Source organism: Nuphar pumila, chromosome 2 (genome assembly GCF_984573655.1).
Source record: "Nuphar pumila chromosome 2, dmNupPumi1.hap1.1, whole genome shotgun sequence".
In the NCBI taxonomy this organism is placed as follows: Eukaryota; Viridiplantae; Streptophyta; class Magnoliopsida; order Nymphaeales; family Nymphaeaceae; genus Nuphar; species Nuphar pumila.
In genome coordinates this window covers 135,790,669-135,810,978 of record NC_143250.1, presented here as the reverse complement: position 1 = coordinate 135,810,978, position 20,310 = coordinate 135,790,669, and the positions used below count along the sequence as shown (strand labels likewise).

Here is a 20,310-nt window from a genome sequence, read left to right as displayed (position 1 = left end):
ATGATGGACATGATCTGCTATTTTCTTGATCTTTGAAATACAACATGTAGTGATTTGAAAAGGCATCTATCTTTTGATACCCCATACCTAGAGCGTTGACCATAACCTTCGCACGATAGAAATTTTGTGGCAATTTCTCATCTTTAGGCAATATAGTCTTCACAATAGAGCACAAACGATCAAAACATAATTGGCTTAAGTTATACCCTGACTTCAAATTCAGTAGTTGAATAACTACAGACAAGATAGTGTGACTCTCGCAACTATTTTACAGTGGCTCATCAGCATCTCTAAGTAAGTCATAAAATCTACTAGCTGCATCATTTGCTGCTTCTTTTCTACCCTAGTTAGTACATCACTAGGACCCATAGTGGAACCCAATTCTGGTCCTGCTGCATCAAATATCAAATCTACATATGGATTATCATGCACCACATCCACCCATATGTCAAAATTGTTCTAAAATTCTTCACCATGAAGCATTTAATTCTGATAACCACTCAGAAAACCCTTCATGTATAGGTGATGTCTAACGCCATGAGGTTCTACAAATCGATTGCTCTTACACAATGTGCAGAGACACCTGATTCGATCGATGAGATTCACTGTACTGACACTTGCCGTTGCAAATTCAATAAAACTGTCAACATCATTTATATATTCAAGCGACACCTCATTATCAACTATCTTACGGTACATTCATTCACGGTTTGCAACCATTTTATACTATAATGTTATGGATATTATCTTCACCAGTTAAAAGGGAATCATAATAATGCGTCAATGAAAAAAATATCAAATTTATCATGCATTGTTGGTAGATATAATGATTTGATATATATATCTATATGTATATATATATCACAAAGATATTTAGAAAGATGAAATTATATTCATAAATATGATACATTCAATTTAAGCATGTTTTCATAATATAATTTCACATGAAAGGCATAATTAATTAAAAAATAACTTCATGCAAGCATGGATACAGTCACGTCAAACATTACAATACATTCAATCATTCATATCACAATAATGTCAAACATGTACCTACAACAATTACACTCCAATATCCCGCTAACTACTATCATGATTAGCACAATCTTCAAATTACAAAAATAAGAATACTTCTATTTTCATATATTCAAATCATGCTCAGCATGATCTCCAAACTCCAACAAAGCAGTCTTAGATATCCACAACTAAGTGAGTATGTGAACAGAAAAGTGTTACATCGAAGAAAGTAAATAACATGTGATGCGCTTGCATTACTTACTCACCATGGTTATTTACCTTATTTGCATTGTTTTTGCCTTTGCATTTTTTTCTTATTTCTTTTTGCATTGCATTTTTAGCTGCATGCGATGCTTATTACTAAGCATCGCGCAATTAGCTCAGTTACGTACCTACAAAGCACAAATATACAAAACAATATAATACCAAACGATCTACTCGTCTCTCTCAAAAAGAGAAAACACTACATCTAGACACACACACAACGACCAACTTATCGTCACCCGAACAAACCTTCATGATTGGTAGATACAAGTTAGAGGCCCAATAAGATGGATGGAGCTCAACTGGTACTTGGTCGCTCGCCGTTATTCCCACACGAACAAGGGTAAAAATGAAAAAGAAGAAGGAAAAAACAAAAAGAAGGGCCAATGGGGAATCTGGTACCGACCGATAAGAAGTGCGACAGTGGAGGGCCTCCAGGTTGGCACTCGTTAGGGAGACTAAGTGCATCCCGACGACAGCGGTGGTGCAGGGTGGACAAAAGAAAATAGGGGATGGGAGGTTAGCGATGGCGGCGGCGATGGTCGACCTGCGACAGATTGGGCAGAACTCGGGGAGGGGGGGAAGAAGAGAAGGTCGGCGATGGCGTTGCTCCGGCGGCTTCGGATGGGGAAGGAAGGAGATGAGGAGAGGACTAAGGGAGGGGGAGGAAGAAGAAGAGGTCGACGATGGCGTCGCTCCGACGGCCTACGAATGAGAAAGGAAGGAGGTGAGGAGAGGACTCAGGGAGGGGGAGGAAGAAGAGGGGGTCAGCACACGACGGTGGCACGCAGTGGCGAGAGAGATGGAGTGAGAGAAGAAGGAGCAGATGATGGAGAGAAATCTAGCGGCGGGTGGCAATGGCACATGACGACGAGAGAGGAGTGAGGAAAGAAGGAGGAGGTGATGGAGAGAAATCAGGCAGCGAGTGACGATGGCACATGGCGGTGGTCGGCGGTAGCACACGGCGATGAGAGAGAAGGAGTGAGGGAAGGAGGAGGTGATGGAGAGAAATCGGGCGGCGGGCGACGTGCGAGGGATGAAACAGAAAGGGAAAGAAAGGAGCTCGCATTAGGGTTTTACGGGAGAAATTAGCGATGAATTAGCGATGAAAAAATTCTGTCTCAAAATCTATCGCCAATTAGCGACGAAGTAGTGACAAAAAAATTATGTTGTTCATCCGTCGAGAAGTTGCGACAAAGTTTAGGATGGAATTTTTCTATCGCTAATTAGCGATGGATTGTGAGACAAAAATTTTCTGTCGCTAATTCTGCGACTAATTCTAATTTTAGGGATGGCTCATTTTCTCTAGTGAATTTGTCGTAAATTTATGATAAATTATTTTTTGTCTCAAACTTTCGTCGCTAATTAATATTTTTCTTGTAGTGTATAATGTATAATTGGTAAGGGTCTGCCTAACCCCAGCTTGCCTTTAAAAAAAAAGAATTATTCATATCCTAGTTTGGCTGACTGATCCGACTAACCATATTGTGATTGGTGTTAAATATCCAAAATATCCGATTCCATCTGGTTGACATCGCCGCTTCTCAACCTTGTTTATCTTTTTTAAAATATAGGTTGCTGATGTTTTTACTTTACAAGCAGAAGACCAACAAACTTGGAAAACAAACTGTACCAACAGTTCTAGGTGCAGTTGGCTAGACCATGCCAACAAAAGCACAAAAACACAATATGCACGATGGTTCAAAACCAAATTCTCTCTCTCATTAAAATATAGATTTGAAGTTGAGTTACCAAAAAGCCACCGATAGTACAAGTCGTATTCTCTCTCAGAGATCTTGGCATCATCAAATACTTCTTGGGTAGAGAAGTTGCTCCAAACAAGGAATATTTCTCTTACAGATAAAGTATGCATTAGACATCCTTGATGATATCGGATATTTTGGGGCCGACCTTTATATTTTCTTATGAAGCAACATATAATATGGATGAAGATATTTTTGAAGAAGCAAGTCGATATAGACATCGGTTGGGAGACTTATCTACCTTACCATCACTCCGCCAGACATAATGTACTCTATTCATGTATCAAGTCATTTTGAAGCCACATTATCATGCTGCTTTGTGCTTATTGAGATATTTGAAAGCTACACTAGGTCAAGGGATCTTTCTTCAGCTTCTTGCTCTACCCAACTTACTAGATACTGTGATTTCAATTGGGTAGCCTGCCCCATGACCCGACAATTCATTTCAAGGTATTGCAGTATACTTAGAAACAACCCAATATCTTGGAAGATAAATAAGCAAATAATTGTCTTGTGTTTGTCAGCGGAGATCTATGGCTTCTGCTTGTTGTGAGCTCACCTGACTTACATATTTATTACATGATCTTGGTATTCACCATCTCAAGCTTGTCATCTTTTATTATGATAACTAAGCTGCACTTCATATTGCTGTAAATTCAGTTTTTGATGAGCGCATGAAATATATTGAAATTGATTGTCACGTGAATGGCTTCTTTCAAACAAAATACATAGCTTCAACAAAATATAATTATTAAAGCTCTTGGACATTATAAAACCAAAGTTAGCATGTTGGATGCGTATGCTCCAACTTGAGGGAGTAAATGTAATTGCAAATATTAAAATGGTAATTGTAGACATTAGGATAGGATATCGTCTACTTTGTTTTGGTAAGTTAGTTTCATGTCCCATCCAACTAGGAACAGCTAAAGTCATGGGATTTGGGATTGTATCTTCTTGGCTTTGTTAATTTGTATCATTTATATATGTATCCTAACCAATGGAATGAGATAAAGAGAAAAAGTTGATTCCTCTTCATTTTGCTTTTCTCACACTACCATGTGCTCTTATCAAAGTTGGCTTGGTGAGCTGAGCTGATCAACGAGTTGCTTGTGTAATGTTATCGGCCCAAGCACAAACAATACCCATTCAGGTCGGCACAACACCTTTAGGCTTGTTTGGATCAGTTCAGTTATATGGGATTTATGTATCATACATACTAAAAAAACATATGAGTCTGTATGTAAGCAATAGGTGAGGGGTTTAAAAAATTATTCTTTATTTTACGGGCCAGTTTATTAGCTTGGACTCATACAAACTTGAGATTAGATCAGACAAGCTGGCCCCTAGCAATGACCAAGCTTGAACAACTCGTGTTAAGTTCGTTCTGCTGCTTAACCAATCCACAACTCTAACTTACTAACCCAAGGTTCGACCACTCGAGGTTCTATGGTGGCACACACTTGATTTACATAGATCTAAGTTCTAGAATCAAAATCTAACCGTTGGATCTTGTTGACATATCTTATTTATTATTTTTATGTGTTAAAGTTGACTCAAATGTGATATTTTATATAATTTTTAAACTATATTTTTTCATAAATTATGACCAGTTGATTTTCATGATAAAACCTTCTAACGTAGAAACTATATCATGGTAAACACATTTTATACAATTAGATTTATCATTTAGTGGCCACGTCTATGCAAACAACGTGTGTACCACTCAATGGTATGATTGTATAAAACCACTGTATATATATATATAGGGAAGGAGGGTCATCCAACCAACGATGATCAGAAGGCTCCCATTTTTCAATGTTTGAGCATCTCATCGATCAGACCTCACACATTTGTTCTTTAGAATTTATTTACTAAGAAATGTATTTTATACAAAGACTATGACATATTTTTCAAAACATGAAAAATCAACGACTCACAATACATTTAAAACTTTACAATACAAAGTATTGTGGGACGTTGATTTTTGTCACTTTCAAAAACTCATCTAAACATCCAAAATTCATAATCTTAAACCCATCTCAATAAATGAATGATAAAAAATCAATATGTAAGGTCTGATTGATGAAAAACTTGATCGTTAGAAGAGGATTGCCATCAATCATCAACGATTGTAGATTTTGGAGAAGGGATGGCAGTGGACGGGGAGAAAACGGGGATCAGGGGTGGAGGACATAAAACGAGGAATGAACGGGGGATGAAGGTGAAAATCAAAACCGGTGCAGGGATGAACTTATTCTTGCCCCCGCCCCACCCTGTCCTCGATAATCGTTAATAAAATTACTAATATACCATTATATATATATATATATATACACCTAACCTTAAACCCTTTCACTGGTCTCTCCTTTTTTTTCATTCTATTTTCTTCTTATTCCTCTTAAAAACTTGATAAATTTTACTGTTCAACCTTCAAATCTACCACAAAGATGTTTGTTTTCTTTGAATTCTTCATTTAGTCTATTTTCAAGCATTTCATGATAAAATCCAACAGTAATTATAAGTAATTGCCCTATGTGAACACGAACGGGGATGGGGGCAGGGATGAGGACGATTATTTTGAGACGTGGTAGGGGTGAAAGTCCAAAGTTCCCCCTACCACAGGGATGGACAGAGGATGGAGGGCAAAATTTTGAGAAGGGGTGGGGGATCCTTATTTTAAACCTTCTTTTGGTTGGACAGTCCATCTTCTATATATATATATATATATATATATATATATATATATATATATAAAAGGGGTAGGTGCTTAATGACACGTGCTTAATGGGTTTGTCCGGTATTTTTTTCGCAGTTCTGATCCTATAAATGTGTTGAGCATGTCAATTTATGAGAAATCCACACCAGGATCATGTGTTTTCGATCAAAATTTGATATTTGGAGCCTAAAAATTTACAAAGATTTTGGACCCTTGATTTTTTGAACGATATAAAAACCCACTCATGTGTTGGAGTGGATCACTTCAAGAGCTGATCCCTATAAAATCAAGTTCATAGATCACATCTGATGGTCAGAATTTAAAAATAAAGCAAAAAATCCTGAAAAACCCATTAAGCATATTTCATTAAGCCCATTACTCTGTATATGAGATTTCATTTGTATACATACACCTGTACAGTTAGATTTATCATTTGGTGGCAATATCTATACAAAATGTACCGGGATACCATATATTTTTCATGCTCTTGTTTGTAAAGAAGGTTTTATCATATTTAATACATCATCATTTTTAAGACAATGAAAAATAACGGCTCACTATTCATGAAAATAAGGGTGCTTTAAAATGGTATAAAACAATTTTTTTAATCAACTTTCACACATGAAAATAATAAATAGAATATAAAGGTTAGATTTTGTTTTTTGAGCTTAGAACTATGTAAATCAAGTGTGCACGTGCACCACCATAAGCTACGGTGGTACCACCATTGAAGCACTATATATAGTCCAATCAAAAGAAATTCAAAATCTGGCCAGCTCTTTTTGTCGAACAATTAAGTTGTTTCATGATTCTGACTTTACATATTAGATTTTTATCATTTATCCATTAAGAAACATGCTCTACGTTATGATTTTTGATATTATTAAAAAATCATCATCTAAAACATATTTCTTATTAAATAAATTTTAAAGATCAAATGTGTGAGCTTCAATCCAGAACTGATAGAGAAAGAGAGCAGTGTCATCATGGGTTGCAGACTTTGATCCTTCCTTTGGTTGGAATCAAACAAATACTCTGACCCAGTTACTTATAAAACACATCCAATTAGATAATCAAATATGGATTCAGCATTACTTTTTCTCATCCATCTCTAAATCCAAATCCATATCCAATTATGTTGGATTTGGTAATATGGCTAGGTCCTAACTGAGTCTTGAAGACTAGGTGTGGACAGCTGGACACCAGCCATGATGTATTGAGTTTAGGGTTCATGCCCAGTTTATAAACCCAATCAATCTCCAGCCTAGCCCGGCCGGTTTGGGTTTGGGTTCGGGTGCGGTTTAACCCAGCCCAACTCAATAGTACGTTTACTTAAGTGGGGAGGTAAATTTATTGAACTTGGGTCAGATATCATCAGACACAGCCTAATCAGATTCAGTGTTGGCTCCAGAGTCAGATGGAGAAAGCACTTTCTAAACTCTGATCCAATTAGCTATATATCCTCATTGGATCAAAATTAATATGTACTTGAAGTCGGATATGCCAGATCCAGTGTTGTATATAGGGAAGTCAATGAGTCAGATGTAAACTGACATCTGAACCGAATACAAATCTGATTAGTCTGATTTAGTATCCAAATTTGAATCCAATTAATAATGAGATCCAGACTTGGTTTTGAGTTTTGCACCCGAATTTGAGACTGAATCCGATTAAAATCAGAATCTGATTATGTATAATTATTGGATTTTAAGCTAGTCAGATCCGGATTCAATTTTATCTGATCCCATCTGAATCCAATTATGTTAGACTCGGTAATGCCTAGATCCGAATTGAGTCCAACCCATTCACATCACTAGTTGTATCTGTGTTTGGACTCGAACTCTAATGCAAAATCTCAGAAACAAGTCTGATCCAATGAACCAATTGGATCTGCTTATACTAACTGAATCTGACAAAGGATTCAGATTGGAATGGGTATCCAACCCAAACTCACACAGTTTACATCCCTACTGAGTCTTGGTCTTGGCCTGATAATATCCAGACCCGTCCCAAGCCGATAAACGACTGGGGCTAAGCCATGTTTGCGGTGGGTCAGGCCATCCTGATGGGTTCACCCCTAATTAGTGTAGTAGCAAATAACCAACCAACTTGAGCCCAGCCCACCCAAGTATGACGAGGAGGGATCCAGTCCGATAGTATTTGGGTCCAGACACACTAAAGTAAGTCAAAGTAGCTAATCAAATTAGATTCACAAATCTGAGCAATAGATGGATTTGGGTCTGGTGGATAGTTTATAAATCAAACCTGAGTCAGACCCGTGGCCTAATTCATGCAAAAATTTTGCTTCAAAATTATTTTAAAAACCAGCACTGCCTGTTTTTTACCCAGTTAAATGGATTTCCAGTTCCGGACTCAAATCTGGTCTTATCTAAGCAAGGTACGATCTGAACAGACACCGTCCCATTTAGATATGTAACTGGGTTGGGTTTACCCGACCCGACCTTACACCCTGAACCAATTATACCCATCTATGGGTTGGAGTCAGGTTCAAAATATGGACCCATAACAATAATGGGTCTGGTCTTGGACATTATAAATAAAGACCCAAACCTGCTTGGAGCTGACCCAAATGGTTCCACATAATGTAAAACCGAACTGACCCAATCCCAAACAGATTATATACTTGAACCCATTTTATAATTAAACTGAACTCAACCCAATCTCGCTTCATATTTGAACCGACCTGAACCCAAACCGATTATCTACTCAAACCCATTTTATATGTGAACTGACCGAAACTAAACCAGTTAAAACCTGACCCATTATTGTTTGAAATAGTTAATAAGCTTCTCATTTGTTAATATATAAAGAGATGCTCCGGTGCTCTAAGAGTACCTACTCTTAGTTACTAGAAATCATGCTTGTATCTGCTCAATTAAACCTTATAGATTTTTTTAGTTTACTTGATAGGAATCATGCTTTGGATCATGTTTTTTTTGACATAAAAGTAGGATTTTTTAAGTCATGAAATTTTGATGCATTATGAGCCGTTGATTTTTAAGGTCTTAAAAAACATAAATATATAAATATATATTATAATCACATGATCCAAAACTTGTTTTCTACTAAATAACTCTTGTAGATCATATCTATAGAGTGAGATCGACTAAAAGGACAATCTAAAGTCTCTGCTAGGTGAGAGTAGGTGCTTCGAGATCACCTATCATTACTAATATATACATTTCTTAATGAATAGCTGGTTTTGTTTAATTTATATATCTTTTGATGGAGGGTAATTAGGTCTAGAATACCCATCATATCAAGACCTGAGTTGAAACAAGAACCCTTTAAAACCCAAATCGATCTTACTTGGACCCGTTAACCTAAATGGTAGACCTACCCGAACCTAGACCAAATCATAATGGGTTGGGTCTGGGTCTAATTCTTATACTCGATTGTTAAAGACCTGGCCCCATACGTATTGGAACCCGTAAACCCATATAGGTCTATAATATCCAGCTATACCCGAACCCAGACCTGAATCAGGTTTGGGTCTAACTTTTAGATCCGATTTAGAATTGGGTCTGATAAGACCCAACCCAAACTGACCCAGTTCCACCCCTAGTTTCACTACTAGTACCCCATAATGGGATCCGGGTCCAGATCCATTCAAACCCGGACAAAGTGCAATCAGCTGACCGCCCAGCGGCCAGCGCCCAATCTGAATATATTCAAGGCATCTAGGATATTAACCGTTCATCTCAACACACGGACGGTGGCTAATCATCACCTTTTTGCCCTACCTCTCCGTTGTATAAAACCGAGGTTTTGACCAAAGAACCAACATTAGGGTTTCAGCTCACCAGAGGGCAGCTTTTTCCCTTGTTCATTTTTGCTGCTCAGTTTTTGTTTATGTCATGTTTCCTGCAACACCCATCTTCATCTTCCTTCTTATTCTTCTTGAAATTTGGTTTTCTTCAGTTTCATGTGTATTTTGCAACGCTCATCTTCGTCTTCTCCTTCACTCTATCTAACGTCTGCATCTTAGGCAACACACGAAATTTGTGCCTCATGAATTGAATGTTTTTGCTTCATGTGGTTTTTTTTTTGCTTGAGAAAGAAGCACAGCCCTTGAGATCGCCTTCCTTGTGTCAGTGGAAGCGTTTCGAGTCATTGTTGTGCAATATTACCAAGAGGGTTTATTGGGGTTCACCCAATGGCGCTCTCCCCCTTTTATGGTGTGATTTTTGTAATAGCTCCGTGTTTGGTGTATATTGTTCTTCGGGCATCCTAAGATTAATGATCCATCTTATCGTGTTGTTGATCTTATGGGTTTCTGTATAATATATTGCAATGCATCACTTGGCTATTGCAGACCAAAAGGTTTGGCACATTGTTATTTGCAAAATAAAATATGAACTTGAGTTTAATGGGTGTATCCATTTTGTATTATTTTCCAATGGTGATGTTGCTTCTTTTGGGCTTTTGAGACCCTTTTGGTGATTCATGCTATGGTATTCATATCATAAATGGTGGAATCCAACTTCATCTAGATCTCTTTTAGGTGATTTCGTATTTTTTTCTTCTCAATTCAATATGTTTTTGTTGTTTTTACTAGTATTTGCTAGTAAATATGTGTTTTTTGGTTTTGATTGAAATGATGATTTTAATAATTTACTAGATGCCTTTTGATAAAGTATGAGTTTGCTTTGAGTTATGCTTTTATCATTTTCATCAATTTTAACTGTTTTGTTGAAATTGGATATCTCATTATTATGTCCAAAAATGAGTTTTTAGCATGTAAAAGTGATCAATCAATTGGCTGTGTGAACGGAATTGTTTTCATCATAAACTTTTCTACTGGTTTTTGGTTGCACCTTATAAGAAATGCTGTGTTTTATAATGGTTTTCTACGATTTGCGACTTGAATTGTTTTCTAGAACTGTAGGCTGTATGATTTTACTTCAACAATTTGGTTGGTCTTTTTTTTAGTCTAAATTATGTAGACTTTCGTGAAACTGAAGCTTTTCTTTTTTCAGTTTTTTCCTGATTTCAGGGCTCTATATGGGACATTTCTTGTGTGTGCAATGCAAAGTAGTTGTTTCCTACCATTTATGATCTGAATATCTTGAATTACCAAAATGGTTCAGTTATGTTATTAATGCGGTCTTGAGTAGTTTGTGCTAGAATGATGAACAAATTAGATGTGTGAATGGAGTCCTGCCATAATGAACGGACTCTAGAGGCATTTCAAGGCTCTGACTTGCTATTTGCTACTTGGTTTATATTAATTTGTTTGGAATTGCAAATGCGAACATTCTCTATTCTTACAACCTTCTTGGTGTTGCCCAAGTTGCAATGAGATTGATTGTGACTCCTCCTCCAGCAAGACTCAGGTGCACTCCATCCAACAATTTAAAACCGCTCAAACTGTGTTACTTTGTCCATAAAAGATATGTTCAATATTTCAAGAGTGATGAACCAATTAGATGTGTGAAATGACTTCTTCCATCATGAACTGAACTCTTGAGGCATTTCAAGGTTCTGACTTGATTCCTTCTCTTTTTATGCTCACACTATCCATATTTTGCACAAGACCATCAAGTCTGAAGTTTGGTGCTAAGGGCGCATAGTGACTCACCTTCATGTTGCCTGAGTTGCATTTAGATGGATTTAATCTTTATTCAGCAGGACTCTGAGTGGTGGCACAGGTTGACTCTGACATCTGTGCTCTGGGTGGCCTTCTGTTCATCTTATTGATGAGATTACGAGAATTATAAGTTTTTGAAATGTTCTGTTTATTCTTTAGCAATCAACTTGTATGGTTTTGTCCAGGTGAATGCAAAATCGTGTTTCAAGAGTGATGAACCAATTAGATGTGTGAAATGGCTTCTTCCATCATGAACTGAACTCTAGAATCATTTCAAGGTTCTGACTTGATTCCTTCTCTTTTTATTTCCACACTATTCATATTTTACATAAGTCCATAAAGCCTGCAGTTTGGTGCTGGGGGGTGCATAGGAACTCACTTTCATGTTGCCTGAGTTGCATTTAGATGGGTTTAATATTTATTCAGCTGGACGCCAAGTTCTGGACCAGGCTGACTTCAACATCTGTGCTCTAGGTGGCTTTTGTTCATCTTATTGATGAGATTAGAATAATAAGTTTTTGAAATGTTCTGTTTATTCTTCATCCATCAACTTGTATGGTTTTGTCCAAGTGAATACAAAATTGTATTTCAAGAGTGATGAACCAATTAGATGTGTGAAATGGCTTCTTCCATCATGAACTGAACTCTAGAGGCATTTCAAGGTTCTGACTTGATTCCTTCTCTTTTTGTGCCCATACTATTCAAATTTTGCATAAGACCTTCAAGCCTGAAGTTTGATGCTGCGGCAGATAGGAACTCACTTTCATGTTGCCTGAGTTGCATTTAGATGGCAGAGGTTGACTCTGACATCTGTGCTCTGGGTGTCCTGTTCATCTTATTCATGAGATTATGAGAATTATAAGTTTTTAAAATGTTTTGTTTATTCTTCATCAATCAACTTGTTTGGTTTTGGCCAACTGAATGCAAAATCGTGTTTCAAGAGTGATGAACCAATCAGATGTGCGAAATGGCTTCTTCCATCATGAACTGAACTCTAGAGGCATTTCAAGGTTCGAACTTAATTTCTTTTATTTTTGTACCCACACTATTCATATTTTGCTTTAGACCATCAAGCCTTCAGGTGGTGCATAGGAACTCACTTTCATGTTGCCTGAGTTGCATTTAGATTGATTTAATCTTTATTCAGCAGGACTCTGAATGTTGGCAACATCTGTGCTTTGGGTCTCCTGTTTATCTTATTGATGAGATTATGAGAATTATAAGTTTTTGAAATGTTTTGTTTATTCTTCATCAATCAACTTGTATGGTTTTGTCCAACTGAATGCAAAATCGTGTTTCAAGAGTGATGGACCAATTAGTTGTGTGAAATGGCTTCTTCCATCATGAACTGAACTCTATAGTCATTTCAAGGTTATTCCTTCACTTTTTATGCTCACACTATTCATATTTTTCAAAAGACATCAAGCCTGCAGTTTGGTTCCGGGGGTGTATGAGAATTCACTTTCATGCTATGTCACATAGGTGCGGGTGTGGTGATGTGGCACTTCAAAAAAGCTTGGTTGCGGGGGAGGAGGGTATATATATAATTATCTATATATATAATTTTTAATAGTTAAAACTAATGAAATAAAAAAACAATTTTCATATCATTAATTTATGATGCATGCAATATATCAAATTAACAATCTATAATTTTATTTTTCATTATAACAATTTACAATATAATTAAATCAACCTAAATATATTATAGAAGCATTTAAACATGATAATAAAAAAAGAAAGAAATTATACATAATACTTATAGAAGAATTAAATAATGTATAATTATGTATTAAAAGTATATCTTACATGTTTGTAAATAATGCACAATATACATAAGTTCATATTTGTAATGTTTAAATCATTCTCTCCTTTTATGTCATATTCTTTTGGGTTTACCTCTCAAATTTTTGATGATCCTTATTTGCATTACAACACAATTTTAAAATCTTAAATATTTATATATTTAAATGAAGAAACTAAAAAATAGTTAAATAATTAAGAGAACAATTAGTAGTACTTGGATTCTTCAATGATTTGTTAAAGTAATTGAACATTTATTGATGAGTTTGTTTTTTTTCATGTTGTTGATTTAAGCATGTGCTTCAATTTTTTTTACATCAATATGAGACTATTATAGCAATCTCAATATATGTTGGAGAAGAGCTAATTTTTTATTCATATATTGACCACCATGTGATAGAATTTATATTATTTTTTTCTTTCGCTATTAATGTCTGTTTATATAACCTTTAAGATTTAAAATTTTCAAACTTTTGTGTGACTTGATTTAAAATATGTGATTCTCGATAAAGTTTTGCTATATACATATTTCTCTGTCTTTATAACTCTAGGTCTAAATTTAAAGAGACGACTAACACTACTTTATTGTCATTTTTTTCATAATATTTAGGATTTAGAGAATGATTCATACAATGCAAATATGTGTTGTACTTATCATCTTTTTTTTATAATTGAATGAATATGATTAAAAAAAATTGAATCATCAAATGCCAGATCTATAACTTGCATTTTTTAATTATATTATCTCACATGTCATAAACTTTGTGAAGCATCAATCAACGAAGTATACGATTTTATTCTAAAACTTATTATCAACAATGAATATTTTAATTTCTAGAGCTTTGACAACATCAATACTATAAAATGTTTAATTCTTATCAGTCACTATGTTAACTGAAACATTCTTGATTTCTTTAATTATTTTTGTTGTCATAATGATCGACACAACTTTTTTTAGCAACGTTCAAGAATTTCATATCAGAATGCTTATTAAATATGTTATTCTGGTTGTGGTTAACAACAAAATTTTTAATGCTTTTGTTATTTTTTCTCATTTTTCAATTCATGAACATATCACATATGATGATGACTTTTTTTAAAGATTGTAAATGCTCTTGACGGTCAATTTCAAGCTCTTGGCACAAGGAATCCAAAAAATAAGAGGATACCTACTCTCCAAACTCAATGTTGGGCTTTTATGAACAAAAGCGTTGAATGTGATTATTTATATTACTTTCTGATCACTCATTTTCTTTATTCCTTATATAAACAACTCTTTCAAATACTATACATTTTTATATTAATTAGATGCATCAAATGCTTTTAAAAATATTGGTTCACTAAGTGAAGAAATAATAAAATTAATTAGTAGATGCCTTTAAATATTTGTCCATCTTTCATAAACAATGGAAACACAAAATAAAATTATTAATCTCTAACAATCTCTCAAAATTTGCTTTCTCTTCTGCATGAATTGTCGTTCATAGTTTTTTTTGAGTTTGGCGGTATATATTTACTCAAGTTATAATTTGTCAATGATGTAAGTAAATTCTTCTAATAGGAATTTTTAGTGGCATTAATGGAAGTGAATTAGAATACAAATATTTTCTTACATTTTTAGTCATCTTCTTCCTTTCATATGTATTGAATGATTTTTATATCATTCCATCTTTTGTACTTCTTATATTCACCCTGTTTTTTTACATCTTTTTGGTGCCATAAAATTGTTACTATAATTACACCATAATCACTCATTGTCTTTCTTTTCTTGTATTTATTTTGTATTTTTTTATTGTCTTCGTATTTTTATTATCAATTTTTTTGCATCCTGAAATATTATGTCCTTATATCTTCAACAAATGACTCTTAACTCTTGTGGAAGACTTAATATAATCTTATTCACAAAACTTACATCAAAATGCTTTATTTTCACTACTTCTTTTAGCTTTTTCATGTGCTCATAGTGGCTTTCATCATCACATGATGCATCTAGCAAACTCCAATCAAAATCTCACTACCACTAGTAAAAGTACTTACACGTGGAGATGATTGACGGAAGTTTTTTTAAGTTTTGTTTTATGCATTAGTTTTTACTTTAAAACAAAAAAAAATTTATATTAAAATAAAATTTATATCAGAAGGGCCGAGTTTGATAGCTCAAGGATGGTAGTTAAACTCAGCCTAAAAGGGTTGGGTTCAACAAGCTAGGGTGCTAGGAGCCAAACCACGGAAATGCCTAGATGAGTGGGGAAGGGCGCTTCTTCGAAGCGTGATTTTTTTTCGAAGCGTGCTTCCTCTTCGCTTTCACTCGCTTCTCTCGTTTTTCTCATTTTTTGTATATTTTTATTTTTCTTTTTTTGCTTTTGCTTACCTTCCTAGGTCGCTTCCGGTTCACTTCCTAGGTCTCTTTCGAGACTATTCTTGGTTTGCTCCTAAGTAGTCTCACATTTTTCGCTTCCTAAAATTTTGAAAGTACCTCGCTTCCGTTATTGCTTCCTGCTCCCGCTTCTTTGATTGGCAACCATGAGCTAAACCCAACCCAGCCTAGCAGGATTGGGTTCAACAGCGCAGAATCCAGCTCTGTATGGTTGTGTTCCACAATGAGCAGAACCCAGCCTGCTGGGCTGGGTTTGTCGGTGCAGAACCTAGCCCGCCTAGCCCTCTTTCATTGGAGTTTGTTTTTTCAAGTCCAGATTTGGACATTTATGATCCTAGTTGCGTTGACCTCATTGGGTGCTGCACCCGAGCTGCGTCGATTTTGGTGCTTCACCCTAATCCTTGTGACATAGCGTTCATGTTGCCTGAGTTGCATTTAGATTATGTTGAGTGTTGGCACAGGTTCACTTTGACATCTGTGCTCTGGGTGACATTCTGTTCATCTTGTTGAATAGATTATGAGAATGATAAGTTTTTGAAATGTTCTGTTTATTCTTCAGCAATGAACTTGTATGGTTTTGTCCAAGTGAGTGTGAAACCGTGTTTCAGGAGTGATGAACCAATTAGATGTGTGAAATGGCTTCATGAACTGAACTCTAGAGGCATTTCAAGGTTCTGACTTGATTCCTTTTTTTATGCTCACACTATTCATATTTTGCATAAGACCAGTTTGGTGACGGGGTGCATAGTATCCCAATTTAATGCTACCTGAGTTGCATTTAGATGGATTTAATGTTTATTCAGCGGGCTGGCACAGATTGATTCGATATCTGTGCTAAATTTGATTCTTGAGTTCTTGAAATGCTTCCTTAATTCTTTGGCAGTCTGAGTTGTTTTGTGTGGATTTTGTCCAAGCGTGCTAAACTGAATTGGTTATTTTTTATTTAATGTAAAAAATACTTAAAAATTAATTTTTAATATTATTTTATTCGTTGCATTCTGATTTGACAGGAAATATTTTTTAGCCGATTCGTAACAATTCACTTTGTTGAATCGGTGATTGTCAATGTGTTTTCTATTTCAATATAACGTCATGGCATTATAACAATCTCTCTCTCTCCCCCTCTCTCTCAGAGAGAGAGAGAGAGATGAAAACCTACCAAATGGGCATTGATTCCAATCCATAGGTTTTTATAAGGTTCCATAAATCAGTAGCTCACAATTTTCATAAATTTGATATTTCAAATAGTATTTTTTTCATCTAGAATGCATGATGATCTAAGTGTGTTGATTTCTAGTAAGTCAAAGGTTGAAATTTTGAAAAAGGCACTGAAAATCCAATATCATGTTTTATTTAGCACTTAACATTTTCTAGGTGGTTTTGTACCATGATACTTTTGGTGTACACTACACCCTTGTTTGTATGAATTTAGCCACCAAATGTTAAATTTAATTGTGTATATGTTTTTATCCTAGTTTATTTAATATCTTAGATAGTTTTATCATATATAATGCATTATAAAATTCATTTTTAAGATGCAATTCATGAAAATAAGGGTGTTTTAGAAATTGTATAAAACATTCTATTTTAGTCAAATTTAATATTAGGACATGCTTAACATCATCTGAAGCCTGGGTTTTGCCTTTGGAGCTTAGATCTATGAAAATCAAGTGTGCACTACCAAAAGTTACCATAAGGTAGTGGTTATTTTATCAGCATAGACGGTGCCATTATGTATAGAATTTGGTATCATTGAAGGTATGTACTTATGGCGTTATAAATCATAGGTGCACGATGCATGAACCGTAACACATACATGTTTTTAGCATAGTTTTTGTTAGGGATTCTTTGTTTAAGGATTTTAACTTGGTACTTAATTTTTTTTTATGTTGAGAATTTTTAGTACATTGTAAACCTCGACTTTTCAACCCGCCACAAGTCATGCCCCCCGGTCATGAGCTGCTTGTCTCGTTTTTCATCCTAATTGTAAGTTAGTAAATATCAGTCTAGGATGCTAAAGCAATATTAGTGTGCTTATTAAGAGGAGATTATATTATGTGAACATCTGATTCATCCTCTAGTGGCACTGGACATGGACATTCACCTCACAAGGGCTCCACTCATCTAGGAGGCCACTTGTGAACATCAGCAAGTTGATGGGACAACACAAGTTCGAAACCCAGGGGTGGTGTTCCTTACTATAAGGTCGAAGCTGACTGTAATCCCTGGTGGGCAGTGGGGGCCTCAAGGGCTTTATCAACTGGAGGCTTCCCTTGGATTATCAAAAAAAGGAAAAAAATTGGAGGCATATATTCTTGCTCAGTTGTAAAGCCAAATGTATAAGCACACTTTGAAGAACAAAGTGAGCCATCATGAGCCACGATATCACTGCCAGGACTAAACACTGTTACAAAGACCACTGATGAACTATCATTTTTTTTGAAAGGCAAGCTGGGGTTAGGCAGACCCTTACTAGTTGTACAACCATATCATTGGGTTATGAACCTGCAACGTCCCAACACAAGGTGACATGCACCAGCTGCTCCTACCAGACAAGCCTCCCGCTGGTGATGAATTATCATTTACCATTGCAATTGTGAGCAACCACTCAGACAAAAATAAGAAAAACAATGAAATGAGTCCTTACTAAGCAGCAATTCTTTTATCATCTAGATAATGAAGTTTATCCAAGATCGAAAACTAGGGGGAAAAGAATTGATGCATGACCGGAAAATATTAAGCCGATGAAAAGATATACCTAATAAACATAATCAAATCCTCATCTTCAGCAATAGCCTTATAACCTAGATGTGATAATGACATAGCTATGCATCAACGTGAGGTGGACAAAGTAGAAATCATAGAACATAGTTTTTTCTTATTTAACACGGAAACTACCGCTTTAGTTTGGCTATCCCGTTCTAGGCCGAGAGGTATCACATTGACCATAGACTTGAGTCGGTGTCTGCAGTGTAAAACTCCATGAATACTCTCCCCCTACCTACCTGAAAAATTTCCCATCTGCTCTGGCCTTGCCGCAAAGGACACAACAGCCCAGGCATCAAACTCTTGACCTCCTTCAAATTAAAAGTCTTAAGTTGACCCACCTCACCAGGTGTGCAAAGCCCTTTTGGGCTGCTTCACTGGAAACTTGTTTAATCGAATTTCAATCACAAAAGAGACAATCCGCTTCACAGGAGGTTCTCGTTTTGTCAGAGGAGCGAAGTCAGAGACAGACCTACATTAGGACTGGGGGGCCTGCCCCGCTTAAAACTTATATTAGAGCCTTTATTTGGCTGCTTTCTACATAGGTAAAAAAAAAATTCTGCGCCCCCTCAAAAAAAAATTCTGGCTCCAATAAAAGTTTCTGGGGTGATCCCTGAGCGAATTTCTAGTTTTTTTTTTAGGCAAGCTGGGGTTAGACAGAACCCTACCAATTATACAATTATACCATTGGGTTTTGAACATGCAACGTCCCAACACAAGGTGAGATGCACTAGCTGCTGCTACTACCAGACAAGCGGAATCCCCGTTGGTAGCAAAGTTCCACTTTCTGCACACTATTCTCTGAAGTCCAGTACAACACTTGCTAATATATTTCATACATCCTAACTCTTAATATGCCGAAAGGCTATTAATGGCCCAATTTAATCATAAAAGATAATTTACTTAGGAAGAAGGTTGCAGAAATAAAAGCAGCATTTTTCAAGGAAACAGAAAACATTACAAAACGAGAGCATATCATATGCTCTGCCAAATCACCATGGGAAAATGCTCTAACATCCCCACCATCAACCATCTATTTTGGATATCAATGGCCCCCAACATGGCGGCCAATGATGACTTTATCAAAACATGGTCAGATGTTAGAGAATTTCTATAACACCTAACCAGGTGGGCTCGAACCCACCTAGTTCGGCTAGACATAGTGGGGTGGGACCCCTTTTTCTATATAATGGATAGTAGCCCCTCAACCATGGCTTATAAAAGCCATGGGCCCTCTCTCTCAGCCTCATTTTCGTTGGTAAAGAGAGGAATTGAGAGTAAGAAAGAGGAAAAAAATCCAGTGGAGAGGGTGGAGAGGAGAAGAAGGCGCTGATGAAAGGGAGATCGTCAAGAAGAAGAGAGGGGCAAGGGACAGGGCCTGCTGCCCTCATTGAGGAGGAGCAGAGGCGGTCGTTCCCTCTGTCCCAACCGCCGACAACTCAGTTGGCAGCAGCCTACTTTTTATGAAAAGAGAGGGAGGTAGGGGGATGACCCTGCCTCAGGGAAGCAGATCAGGTCATGCTGAAAATGAGCATTTTCGCTCATGCTGACATCGTGGCCATCCGATTTGCATTTTAAAAAGTTCAAAAGTCAACAAAACCACATGGCATTCATCCAAAATGCAAACAGACGGACACGATGTACGCATGGGCAAAAACGCTCATTTTTAGCATGACCTGATCTGCTTCCCTGCCTCAGCCCCTGCTAGTGGCCATGAAAAAAAAAAAACCCGGCAACGACAAGGGTTGCCGGCTAAAAAAAAAAACAAAAAAAGGGGAGGCGATGTCTAGAGACAGAGGATGTTCTTCTGTCTCTGCCCAGACCAAACCAGGTAGATCCAAAATAAATTAGATCCAGTTGGGTTCAAACTCAAGCTCATATTATCATTGATACCATATTTATACCAAACCTTGATCGAGATTTGGATCGATTGTACCAGATCCAGGTTCAAATAGGATCTCTGTTTGAAAAGTTAAAAGATACAATCAAAATA

At 36.3% G+C, this 20,310-nt stretch overlaps 6 non-coding genes across 6 annotated transcripts; all 6 read left to right on the top strand.

Moving 5' to 3' along the window:
* The first annotated feature begins 10,898 nt into the window (after positions 1-10,898).
* On the top strand, positions 10,899-10,993 carry LOC149847217 (small nucleolar RNA Z266). The gene has a single exon (XR_016430650.1). It is a non-coding gene; the product is annotated as a small nucleolar RNA Z266 (small nucleolar RNA).
* Positions 10,994-11,183: 190 nt separating this feature from the next.
* On the top strand, positions 11,184-11,279 carry LOC149847216 (small nucleolar RNA Z266). Its single transcript, XR_016430647.1, has one exon. It is a non-coding gene; the product is annotated as a small nucleolar RNA Z266 (small nucleolar RNA).
* Positions 11,280-11,570: 291 nt separating this feature from the next.
* LOC149847215 (small nucleolar RNA Z266) lies at positions 11,571-11,666 on the top strand. Its single transcript, XR_016430649.1, has one exon. It is a non-coding gene; the product is annotated as a small nucleolar RNA Z266 (small nucleolar RNA).
* Positions 11,667-11,954: 288 nt separating this feature from the next.
* On the top strand, positions 11,955-12,048 carry LOC149847214 (small nucleolar RNA Z266). Its single transcript, XR_016430648.1, has one exon. It is a non-coding gene; the product is annotated as a small nucleolar RNA Z266 (small nucleolar RNA).
* Positions 12,049-12,302: 254 nt separating this feature from the next.
* LOC149847213 (small nucleolar RNA Z266) lies at positions 12,303-12,398 on the top strand. Its single transcript, XR_016430651.1, has one exon. It is a non-coding gene; the product is annotated as a small nucleolar RNA Z266 (small nucleolar RNA).
* A 3,752-nt stretch (positions 12,399-16,150) lies between these two features.
* Positions 16,151-16,239, top strand: LOC149847212 (small nucleolar RNA Z266). Its single transcript, XR_016430646.1, has one exon. It is a non-coding gene; the product is annotated as a small nucleolar RNA Z266 (small nucleolar RNA).
* Positions 16,240-20,310: the final 4,071 nt, after the last annotated feature.